This window comes from Propithecus coquereli, unplaced genomic scaffold (genome assembly GCF_000956105.1).
Source record: "Propithecus coquereli isolate 6110/MARCELLA unplaced genomic scaffold, Pcoq_1.0 Scaffold89, whole genome shotgun sequence".
Classification (NCBI taxonomy): domain Eukaryota; kingdom Metazoa; phylum Chordata; class Mammalia; order Primates; family Indriidae; genus Propithecus; species Propithecus coquereli.
Window position 1 is genome coordinate 2,798,924 of NW_012155173.1, and position 12,653 is coordinate 2,811,576.

Sequence of the window (12,653 nt, forward strand, 5' to 3'; positions counted from 1 at the left end):
CCTTCCTGCTTCTCCCCCTCTGAGGACCCTGGTCGTGCCACTACCACTCTCTGGGCCTCAGTTTCCTCAAATGCAAATAGGAGGTTGGATGTGATGCCCTGGGGGCACTTGTCACCAGGATGCTCCCTGGAGGTGTTCGGTGGGGAGCCCCTGCCCCCCAATGCCCATCCTATTGTTACATCTTCCTCAGTCAACTTGGGAATTTTAAAATTATTCGCATTTTAAAAATTAGAATTACAATACGCATTTAAGCCAGGGAGAAAGGAACAGTTCCAGCGCCTGCCACTGAAGGGCTGGTGACCTTGGATAAGCCACTGTCCCTCTCTGGGCCCCAGGTTCCTCAGCCATAAAATGAAGGTGCTGGCAGGATGATGCCCAAGGTCTGTGAATTTTTTTTATTTAATTTTTTTTAGTTTTTTTTTCTTTTTTTAGAGACAAGGTCTCGCTTTATTGCCCAAGCAGGAGGGTAGTGGCATGATCATAGCTCACTGGAACCTCAAACTCTCGGGGTCAAGGGATCCTCCGGCTTCAGCCTCCTGAGCAGCTGAGACTACAGATGTGCACCATCACGCCCAGCTAATTTTCCCATTTTTTGTAGACGTGGGGACTTGCTCTGCTGCTTAGGCTGGTCTCCAACTCCTGGGCTCAAGCGATACTCCTGCCTGGGCCTCCCAAAGGGCCGGGACTACAGGCCTGAGCCACCGCACCCGGCTTTTGTTTAGTGTTTATGAGAACCCAGCCAGCCATGATCTGCCAGCCTAGTGCTGAATACCGGGGAGAGAGACAAATAAAACCTGGGCCAGCCCTCCGTGCCCCACCCTGTGCCAGATCCCAGTGGCAAAGGCATTTCCAAATCCTCAGTGTCCCACTAGAGGCCTCTTTTGGGCTTCTGAGGACTCTTTGTTTCTAGTTGAGATTACAGATTTATGGCCACAGAGAAGGACTCCTGGGGTGAAGGGGGCAGATTACCACAGGGACTGGGCTGTTACCATCCTACAGGGACACAAAAATAACCTAGCTATCACTACGCACCAGACATGTGCTAAAGACTTCACTTCCCTGTTATTTAATCCTCAGCAACCCTATTATCACCCCCATTTCACAGATGAGGAAACTGAGGCTGAGAGGGGTGAGGGGACTTGTCAAGGGGCACAGAGCAAGTCAGGGCCAGAGCGATGCTTCAGGCTCAGACCTGTTTGCCTCTGGAGCCGGGCTTTAACACACTGCAGTGCTGCGGTGAAGCAGCTGGCAGCCCAGGCTGGCGGGCCCACGGGGGCAGAGCCGAACAAGGGTGCGCAACAGAGAGGGCAACCGGGACTGTACTCTGTGTGCACAGTGGGGAGAGTGACAAAGCTTCACCAGTGGGACTCATCCTCTCCAGCAGCTCCCAGCACCACCCCCTGATTGTTCTGAAATTTCATCAACCAAGTACTCCTCAGCTCAAGGCCTATCGATGGCTCCCTGGCACCCAGAGGATCGAGACCTGGCATTCAAGGCCTCTCCCAACCCGCTCTCCCTGTCATCTCCAGCCACTCCCCACCTCAACGCCCACACTCCTGCTTCAGCTGCACTGCTCACTAGCCCCGAGCACAGCCGGCTCCTGCAGGTGGCCAAGCCTTTGCACACACAGCCCTCTTCCTTGGAACATCCAACTGCCCCTTCTCAGCCTAGTGTTTCACTCGAGAAGAGAAAAAGCCCTCCCTGGCTCCCTGGGCCCCTCGGCACTTATCACAGTGCACCCTGGGCGTCAGCCACCAGTGTCCGTCTTGGCTTAGAGTAGCTCTCCGGGGGCCGGGAGGTGTCCCAGTCACCTCCCCTCTCCAATGGAGGAGCTCAGCAAGAGCTGCCCCAGCAAATGAAAACACGCAAAGAGCTGAGAGAGTCCCAAGAAACTGCACATTTCCCAGGACGGCCTAACACCAAGGCTCCCATGGAGGCGCAGTGTGAGGACGCCCCGCTGTGGAAGAACCGAAAATTGCACCCTCAAGGCTTATCAAGGGTTCAGATACTGAAATCTGGGCAAGTCTGTCCTCTGCTTTAAAACCTCCAGAGGCTCCCAGTGGTCTACGAAATCCAAACTCAAGGTGCTGCCTGGTCCCCGAGCCCTTCTGCCGCCACGCCCCCTCCCTTCTTTCAGCTCCTCAAGGCCACCCCAGGCTTGTCCTGCCTGGGAGCCCGGCCCACGCCATTCCCTCTGCCTGGGGGCACCTCCCATCCCTGCTCACCCAGCCACCTCCTGCTCCCTCTGCAGGTCTCAGCTTTTTCAGGGAGGCTTCTCTGATCTGCCCGGACGAGGCCTCACCACGCCCCGCCAATCCCACACACTCCCACGGCCCGATCGTCTCCTCCACGTCACAGCTGGACAAAGAATTAGTCATCTACTGTAAGAACCAGGAGGCACGGGAAGGACTCGCTCTTTGCTGACTCTCCAACGCCCAGCTCCGGGCCTAAATATCTGTCAAATGCACGCATGAATGAATGAATGAATGAATGAACCAATATAGGAACTCAAGACAAGAAGGTGACTAAGAAGGTCAGAGAGGTAGGAAATAAACCAGGCAGTGCAGCCTCCCAGAAGCAGAAAGGAGGGACTTTCTAGAAGGAGTGGGTATCCAGTGTGCTAGAGACACGGTACCTGGAGTCCTCAGGAAACTCCCCTGAATTGGACATCAAGGACGAGACTCGGGCCTCCCTGGCTGAACCCAAGTGCAGTGGGGCGGCCGCGCGGGCACATTGCTGGGGGGTAGGGGCAGAACAGTAAAAGGGTGAACAAGCAAAGCTCTCTGCCGCTGGGCTCTAGGCTGGGCCTGAGCCAGCCGGGCCCTGCAGGGTCTGCAGAAGACAAGGCTCCTGTGTCACAGTTACTGAAAGGGGCGGCCTTGCAAAATTAACAGGAAAATACCTAATCCCACCATTTCCCTAGTAGCAATTAAAGATCAGTCCTGTGAGTTATCTCATGAACAGGTACCCTGCAGGAGTTCTGTTTTGCACAACTTCTACAAAGAGCTGAAAGAAGGAAAAGAGATGTAAATCTCTCTCTTTCAAACTTGTTTTTTGAGAATCTGCTTTTTACAGCCTAAAGAGTTCCTGAGTGACCAGCAGGGTGCAAGCTCCAAGCCTCAACCATATCTCTAGGACAGAGTCACATCTGCTGGGATGATCCCTTCTCCAAGGAAAGGCAGGAGAGCCACCTCTCGGACTTTGACATCCTTGCAGTTTTTGTTACCTACCTGCCGCCCAGAAGAAAGGAAGCGGCGGATGCAGCAGTTTCTGGACTGTACCCGCCATTTTTACAACCCCCTTTAAACAGCCCCAATAGCTGGTTTTCAGGACAAGCACACTCTTCCTTTTTCCACCTCCATGCTGGTCCTTTCCCTTCTCCCCAGAGAAAAGTAAATAAACTTCTTTCTATCCTAATCTTTGTCTGGAGAAATCTTTCTCAAAACCCACGTATGCCAGCATTCTCCACCCTAACGGTCACCAAAGGCATTGACAGAGCGCAACACTCTTTTTGTCGACAGATCACTTTGAAGCAATCTGGCTTTGGGGGTTGTCAGGGCTCAGGCTCAAGAGCACAAGCATCAGAACCAGGATTCGGCCCTCGGTCCCGCCTAGGGGGCAACTTCAGGGCTGCCCCTTTGTCAGCAGAACCCTCGGGCAGCGGCTGTAGTGGGACGCAGTCCCCTCTCCAGGCACAGGAGGCCTTCTAGGAATCCCCGGCTTTGGGACAAAGCATCCTGGGGACCCTCAAATGGCTCTTTCATCCGAACTTTGGGAAAGAAGACGGCTCTGGCTGTGGTTTGCTCAAGTCACCACCTGGACGCCAGCCGGGCTGCAGCGATGCATCCGTCCTGTGTGCATTGTCTCTTCACCTTTGGGAAGGGGACTGATGTCATGAGCTGGGGGGGAGGGGGGTGTTCTCCTGGCTCCGTGCACAACTGCTAAGTAGAAATTCACTTCTGTTTTGGTGTTGGAAGCCAGGTTATCCCCCCCAGTAGTGATGCTTCTTGTTTCACAGCTCACAAAGCCTGTTGGCATCTACAGGAGTGTTGGGTCCTCACGACAACTTTGTTAGGTGGGCAGGGAGGGGACTAAGGCACAGAAACTGAGGCCCAAGCCAGGAGGTGAACCAGGTGTCCTGGCTTCCAGCCCAGGACTCTGCTCTCCGCCCACGGCTTCCCAGCCTCCTTCCATGGGTCACCTGTGAATCTGATAGCCAGGTGGGCCCCGCCCAGTCAGCTGTGCCCAGCGGGCATGACTCATCACCCTACCCATGACTCGCACAGCTCAGGTGCTCCTCTGGTCAACAAGCCTGGAGACTGGGCAGCCACACCCTCACTTTTCTCACCTCTCCAAAGCCTGGGGAGAATTCCTGTACCTCCTCCTCCTGGGAAGGCCACCCCTCTACAGAAGAGGCCTTGAGAGGGAAAGCAGCCCTCCTAAAGTCACACACAGAGCAAACAGCATACGTAGCCGGGGGCCGCCAGCCGCCCGGGCACCCAGCCCAGTCCCTGCCTCTTCCCCATAGAATCACCCTGGCCTGGACTCCCTCTCCAGGGTGGGTGAGGAGCAGAAGCCTTATTAGGAAACCCTCAAGGACTCCCTCTGAATCCACTGTGGCTACCAGCGGCTGCTCCGACCCCTGGAGTCCCCTCCAACTCCCCTGGGCAGCCAGGGCTGGATTTAGGAGGGCGATGGGTGTCCACGCTGCTCTACCTACCTTATGGGGCTGCGCAGGGTGCAGAGAGCTGTTCCGTGTGGAGGGGCTGTGGCCAAGGGCACAGGGAGTTATCAGCACCACCTGTAAACAAAGGGCCCAAGACTCTCAGCATAGGGGGTTAAAGATCACCTGATCAAATCCCCAAGCGATGTTTCCACACCCTCCCTCCTGCCCAGGGGTCACACAATCACTACTTACACATCCCCAGCCATGGGGCACTCACTTCCTGCCAAGGCTGCAGGACCTGCTGTTGGAGAGGTTGGCTGGTTAAAAGAATTGTCCTTAGGATGTGCTAAAATCTCTCTCCTTGTGCCTTATACCTGCTGGCCCTAGCTCTACCCTCTGGGGTCACCCAAGACAGGTCTGTCCCCTCTTTCCCGATGGCTCCTTAGAGAGTTGAAGACACTGATCCTGGGCCCCTCGAGCCTTCTACAGGTTGTGTACCCCCTTTCCTTCCTGAGACCAGGTGTCCAGTTACCTCACTCCCTTCCCTGATCTGCTCCAGACAAACCCTGTCCCACTGATAGCACAAAAGCCAGAATGACACATTTAGATAAGCTCTACCCAGAGCAGGGCAAGCATGTTCTGGATATCATGCCTCTACTAATCCAATCTAAGCTCCCATTAGCATTTAAGGCAGCCCTGCTGCAGGGCTAAATTCATGAGGTTTATAGTCAAACTCAGAGCAGTGGTCCAGGACTCTGGAGTTATACAAGCTGCCCCCACTGAACCACCTGTGTAACCTGAGCAAGCAACATCCCCTCTGTGCGTCTCAGTTTCCTTCTCTGTTCAAGGGGGATAATATCAGAATGTACAATAAGGTAAAACATGTCAAGGGTTTTTTTCACAATGCATTTGTTACTCTGATTATTAATAATTAAATTTCTAAGTCTTTTTCCTGTAAACCGTATCTTTCTCATCCTACACATGCGCAGTCTGGCAATCCAGGCTGTTGACGTGTCACATTCCCACCTCTGTGCCTAAGCATTGCTCTATTATTACTCCACTGCTCTGTTACTGAGCAAGACTGCGTTATCATTCCCTGGTGAGAGAATTTCTCTCCTATCAGGCTGTAAGCTCCTTGGAGGCAAGGGTTCCGCATGCTTCACCTCTGAAGCTTTGGCACGGCACGTGTCCTGGCCAACAGCAGGACCAGTGGGCATTTGCTGTGAGTGAATGAAGGACCATCCCACATCAGCCCCATCCTCGGTTATGTAGTTCAGCCCTCCTGCCTTGCAGGGACAGCCTGGATCTTCCTCTTTCCCCATTACTCAGAGTTCCAGTCATCTGCATTTAAGGGGGGCAGCCGAGCAAGCTGGTTCCTGTCCACACTGGAAAGTTTCTCTGCCCAAACCAGACTCCCCAAGCCAAGGGGCGAGTCCAAGATCCCAAATGCAGCAGGGCCATGCGGGCTCCTGGGATCAAGGCACAAACAAGCCCTGTTCTCAGCCTGACAGTAAATGATGCAGACATTCCTGATGATTTCTGCACTGCGAGTGACAAGGTCCATAGCAGCAGATCCGGAGTCATGGTATCCAAAACCAGAGAGGTCAGAGGTCAGATGCTTATCTGGGCCCCAGAACCTGGTGTTAAATGGCACCTCTGTGGGCCTTTCTCAAAAAGTCCTGCAGAAACTTCCTAGTTCCACGGGACAGGTCAAAACAGAGTTGGGTTTTGTTGTTCCTGCAAGTGACTGATGACCTCCCACAGTTGGTTAACTCTGTATGAGGACAAGCCTATCAAATCCAGCCCCTTTCTCTTCTACACACCCCAAATCACACTGTCAGGCTCACCTGTGGTGCTGCATTTGTTCCCAAGTGCAAGCTGCTCCGCTCCCCTTCCCCCGCTGCTCCCCATCTCAGCAAACGGCACCACCACCCACCGTCCACACATCCCCTTCCTCACCCCACCCCTGACTCTGTCACTCTCACCTGCAACAAATCACAACATCCTGCCAGTTCAGCCCCTGTCTGCCTGCAGAATGTACCCTCTTCTCCCCACCCCACTGCCACATCTTGGTCCACGGCAGCATGACCTCTCAGCCGGGTGACTGCAGACGCTTCCTAATGGGTCCTCCTGCATCCCTTCTCTGCCCTGCGATGCAATCTCTTCAGAGCAAGCTCAGACCAGGTCACTCCTCTGCTCAGCCTCTACCATGGCTGCCCCAGGACCACAGATAAAATCCAAGATCCTTAACAAACTTTTCAATGTCCTTCATGATCTGCCTCCCTCAACTGCTTGAGCCTCAGCTCTCATCTCTTCCTGTTTTCCACCCACCCCCTGGGCTCCAGCCTGACACAACTGCCCTCTCTGTTCCTGAAGTCCTCCTTGTAATTTCTGCACAGATGCTTTCCTCTGAGTCCCCACAGCAAAGCAAGGACACAGGCTCAGAGAGGTGAAGTAATGTGCTCGGGTCACACAGCTAAGACGTCTGGGCATTTCCCACCAAGTCAGGCTGCTTCCCCTAGGGTCTCCCCTGTCATACTCTGCCGTCATAGTCTATTTCCAAGTCAGCCTCCCCCATCAGACTAAGACCTGCTCCCATGTATCCCGGAGCCCAGCCTAGGGCTGGCACCAGCACAGCTCAAGATTCACCAATGGAAGAAACCAGTGAATCACATGCATGCACACGTGTGAGACACACATACACACATGCACACACACGGTCCCCCAGAGCTGGCTAAGAGTGCAAATGCTGCCATCTATGGGCAAGAAAAGCATTACACTCCCCAAGATTTGGACATCAGGAGCCCCAGAGTTTTCAAACTGGGTTGGGTTTAGAATTAGCGCCAGCTACCTCCAAGTTGGTCTGTTTTCCATTTTGGACCTTGAGGCTGCAGCAGCTTAAAAACAAGGTCCACAAACCACAGACTATAGTTCACCGCCGCCCACACGCTCCAGATGGAGTCGTAAGAGAGGTTTCATTCCAGTACTCATGATCCCAGCCCGAGGCTCTTGCTATGCCTGTTTGCTGAATTACATCTCAGAGAATAGGAAGAGGAGGCACCTTCTCTTAGAGTTGGGGAAAGGCTGGCCTTTGGGTAGAGAGCCTGCTGCTAGTGAAAGTGTGCAAGCCCCCATGGAACCCCATCCGTCTGGGTGGCTAAAAAGGAACTTTCTGCTTTGGGGGTGGGGTGGGGAGAGACTGAAACAGAGTTTTTTGGGGTTTTTTTCTCCTAAAAGACTTCTCCCAGCTCAGTCCCAGGGGAGGACCTTCAGACTTGGTGGGAGAAACATGACATCTGTCCATTCATCCATAAGGGTTTGAATGGCCACCCCCAATAACAATAGTTATCATTAGCTGTTCACCTTCCAAGTGTCAAACTCTACAGGCATCATGTCTCACCCTCACGATAACTCTGCCAGGCAGGTATCAGGGTCTCCATTTTGTAAAGCAAGGACACTAGCTCAGAGAGGTGAAGTAATGTGCTCAGGGTCGCACAGCTAAGATGTCTGGCCAACTCGCACCTCGTCAGACTGCTTCCCCTACATCTTGGTCTCACTAAATTTCAAGCTATAAGGCTAGGCCTTTTGCTCACTAGAGAAAAACACAAAGTTGTGGTTGCTCTAGATCAGGGGTCAGCAAATTTTTTTCTGTAAAGGGCCAGGTAGTAATTATTTCAGGCTTTGCAGGCTACATACCCTCTCTGTTGCCTATTCTTCCTTGTTTGTTTGTTGTTTGGTTGGTTGGTTCATTTTGTTTTGTTTTGTTCTGTTCTGTTTTTTTTGTATGTGTGTATTTTTGGTTTGGTTTGGTTTGGTTTTGAGACAGGGTCTTGCTCTGTCGCCCTAGCTAGAGTACAGTGGCATCATCATAGCTCACTGCAACCTCAAATTCCTGGGCTCAAGTGATCCTCCCACCTTAGCCTCCCAAAGTGCTAGGATTACAGGCATGAGCCACTATGCCTGGCCTTGTTTTTGTTTTAATAACCCTTTAAAACTATAAAAACCATTCTTAGCTCAGGGGCATACAGAAACAGACTGAGGCCTCCCCAGGGCTGTAGTTTGCATCCATGGATACACAGAGAGTGATGCTTATAATCTTAAGTATAAAACCTTCTGGTAGAAATGTTTATCTAAGTCAAATGCTAGGTTCTTCGACTATATTCCTCCCCCTTCAGAAAGCTTCCCACTGAGTCACTCTCTCCTAAGGAAGGGCCCTCTACTTGCTCCACAATTAGGCAGCAAAGTATTTCAAGAGCCGTTCAGATTCTGAAAACTCATAGCTTTAGACCAAATAGATACTAATATGCCAGATATCAAAGAAAAGACATTAAGAAAAGACCTGAGCCAGACACAGTGGCCCACGCCTGAAATCCCAGCACTTTGGGAGGCTGAGGCGGGAAGATCACTTGAGCCCAAGAGTTCAAGTTTACAGTGAGCTATGATTGCGCCACTGCGCTCCAGCCTGGGCAATAGAGCGAGATCCCGTTTCAGAAAAATAAAGTAAAATAAAAAATAAGAAAAGATCTGGGCTCCAGGCTGGACCCTGTTACTACTATTGGCTCTTTGACCCTGAACAAGGCATTTACCTCTTAACTCCCTTATTTCTTAAGTATGGATTCTAAATTGATAACTGATTGATTTCAATTTTTACAACTCAAAGCGCGATCCCTGGACCAGCAACAATGGCATCTCCTGAGATCTCACTGGAAATGCAGAGTCTCAGGCCTCACCCTAGGCCTACTGAACCAGAATCTACATTTTCACAGAGTGCAGGTGATTTGTGTGCACGGCAAGTTTGAGATGCTCTAGAACATTTTTTCCATCATAGTATTAAGTCTCTGACCTAACACCTGTACCAGTGACCTCACAAAGCACTCCACTCCAGGACCAACTGACACACCAAGACCTATCATCCGATCTTACAACAAAACCTTAGAGAGGTAGACAAGTAGACCTGGGGAAGAGGAGAGGGTGCCATTCCCCATTTTATGGAGTGGAAGAGGATAAGTTAGGGAGAGAAACGACTTACCCAAGACCACACAGCCAAGACAAACGAGGGGATATGACCATGGTCAAGTTCTTTAATCTTCCCAGGTCTTAGGTTTGAAAATAACAGAAATAATTTGGTTTAGAAGAGTATTTTTGAAACCTCACAAGTGGTGGCATAGCAATCAGAGGGCTTGCTGTGTGCTTTGGGAAATTCACTTGCTCTCTCTGGGTGTGAGCATCCCTGGCCATGAAGTGAGGGGGTGGGGCCAGGTGGCTCCCCAGGTCCTGCTATAAAAGAGTCTGCAAACTTTGCTTTGAGGTGAGGAGGCAGTCAGGAGAGGCGCCCTCTGCCAAGGGTCACCACTGTCACAACAAAGTCTCTGAGACTGGGAACACAGAGCCAAATACTTCAGTCCTAAATGTGGAGGCAGGAATGACCTAGCATGATCACCAGCCATGCATCCCCGGGGATCACCTCCACTGGTCACCATGGGCTGACAAGGATGCTTAGAATGTAGTCCATTTTACAGATGAGGAAACTGAGGCCTCGAGAGAGGCCAGGGCTTTTAACCAAAGCAAAGACTCTTTTCCTTCAGTTGAAAATGATGCAGGTCTACCCTATAGTAAGAAAACCCAACATATGAACACACAGATGTGTGCAAATGATTGATTTAGGAATAATCTGTCTCTTTACAAATAGTGTGTTCTGTTTTACAAACAGATTCATTACCAAAAGGATTCATTCCGGGCTTTGATCACAAGGCCCCCGGTGTGGTGCTTCTCACACTTGAATTTGCACACGAATCCCACAGGGATCTTATGAAATGCAGATTCAGCTTCAGCAGGGCTAGGGTGGAGAGAGTTGCCAGACAAAGTACGGGATGCCCAGTTAAACTTGGATTTCAGATAGACAATGAAATTTTTTGGTGTAAGTATGTCCCAAATATTCCAGGGGGCATACAAATACTAAGCAATTATTCATTATTTGTCAGAAATTCAAGTTTAACTGGCATCCTGTTTTTTTTATTTGCTAAATATGGCAACCCTAAAGGCAGAGCCTGAAATTCCACCTTTTTTTTTTTTTTTTTTTTTGAGACAGAGTCTCACTGTGTTGCCCGGGCTAGAGTGCCGTGGCATCATCTTAGCTCACAGCAACCTCAAACTCCTGGGCTCAAGCGATCCTTCTGCCTCAGTCTCCCGAGTAGCTGGGACTACAGGCATGCGCCACCATGCCCGGCTAGTTTTGTGTATATATGTTTAATTGTCCAATTAATTTCTTTCTATTTTTAGTAGAGACGGGGTCTCGCTCTTGCTCAGGCTGGTTTCAAACTCCTGTGCTCAAACAATTCGCCCGCCTCGGCCTCCCAGAGAGCTAGGATTACAGGCGTGAGCCACCGCACCCGGCCTTGAAATTCCACATTTCTAAAATGCTCTCAGATGAAGCCCTAGTACATTTAAAATACAATTTAAATCTATGAAAACTGAATTTTTTGCAATCATGAATTTCTATGGTCTTTTTTTAAGACCACCAAAAAGACCGGGCAGGCAGCTCCTACCTTCTGAAAGAATACAGAAAGAAGGCAGCCACTGGAACGGGGACCATGCTTTCCAAGAGGTACAGAGATGCCATGAGGGGAGGGGAGTTGTGTGGGGGACAGGATACCAGGCTCACCCACAAAAAAAGCCTGTTTCACCTCCTGAATGACACAGTTCAACTGGACTATCACTTCCTGAACTGAAGCTCAGGAAGCCAAGAACACATTGCCAGTTCTTCTCTGAGTCCATATAAATGGGAATGATCTGTCCCTACCTGCTTACTCCCCAGGGCAGTTTGGAGTCAGATGAGATAATAAAAACGCCCCGCACCTGAACGATCACACCTGCCAAGCACCATGTTGGACACTTTGCAGAACCCTACGAAGTTAGCACCGAAGTCGTAACTTTACAGATGAGGTAACCAAAGCTCAGAGAGGTGACCTGCTCCAGGTCTTATGGCAAGAACAGACCAGAAACTGGAAGGAGAAGCAAGTTCTCTGCTTCATCAGCCTGGGATCTTAACTTGATACCCTTTATTGCTGCTGAACTGCGCAAATGTATTTTTGCTAAATGAATGAATCAAGTGTGACGTTTCAGGAAAATGGTCCCTGCACCCTCTGTTAGGACAGCTGTACTTTTTACAACCAGCTTCAGATGCTCCTTCAAGAATGCTACCACCTTCATGTGCAGCTGGTAGGAATAAGGACTACTGCAACCTTTCTGGGCAGCAATCTGGCAAAATGCAGCCTGGCAAAGATTCTTTGCTTGGCCAAATTTTAGCCAGGCTTTTGAACCTTTTCCTAGACCCAACTGTATACTTCCTTGTAAAATCCAGTTGTAACAAAAGAATCCTGCTAAAGCAGTTTAGCCAGAACACCCCCCCCCACCATCCTTATTATCTGATCGTCTTTGATATCTGATCAGGTTCCTCATCCACCACCATCCCCCAGGTGATGTCTAAGCACCCCGGCCTGTCTTCAGCAAGAATTCTGTTAGGTCAATTTAGCCAGAATCCCTCTCACCCCTTAATGATGTTTCCTCTTAGTAATTTTCCATCCACTGACCCCCATACTGCTCCTTGGCTATAAATTCCCACTTGCCCATGCTGTATTTGGAGTTGAGCCCAATTTCTCTCCCCCACTGCAAGACACCATTGCCGTGGTTCCTATACCTATTGCAACGGTCCCGAATAAAGTCTTCCTTACCAGGCTTTAACAAGTACTATTGAATAATTGTTTTTTAACAAGCAAAAGCTGTAAAATGTGTCATTTTTGACCCAGGAACTCCATACCTAGGGCCCTCTTCTAGGAAATAATGAAAAAAGAACACACAAAAAATTATGCAGTAGGATGTTCATTGCAGTATTATTTATAAACAGCCTAAATATTTAATAACAGAGGATTGTTAAGCAAACACCAAAGAGAGGAAAATGACCTTGCTGGGCAAGTCCTGTGTCGTCTTA

At 50.4% G+C, this 12,653-nt stretch overlaps 1 protein-coding gene across 3 annotated transcripts in view; it reads right to left on the minus strand.

The window, feature by feature from the left end:
* The window catches only part of GSN (gelsolin), a 57,651-nt gene that overhangs the window by 39,265 nt on the left and 5,733 nt on the right, over window positions 1-12,653 (minus strand). For 2 of the 3 annotated variants that reach the window (XM_012664409.1, XM_012664411.1), the window contains exon 2: window positions 4,721-4,801. The gene's annotated coding sequence lies outside the window, so the exon portion shown is untranslated. Of the gene's footprint in view, window positions 1-4,720; window positions 4,802-4,918; window positions 4,968-12,653 lie in introns of all 3 variants that reach the window. The other variant, XM_012664410.1, reaches the window with a different exon arrangement.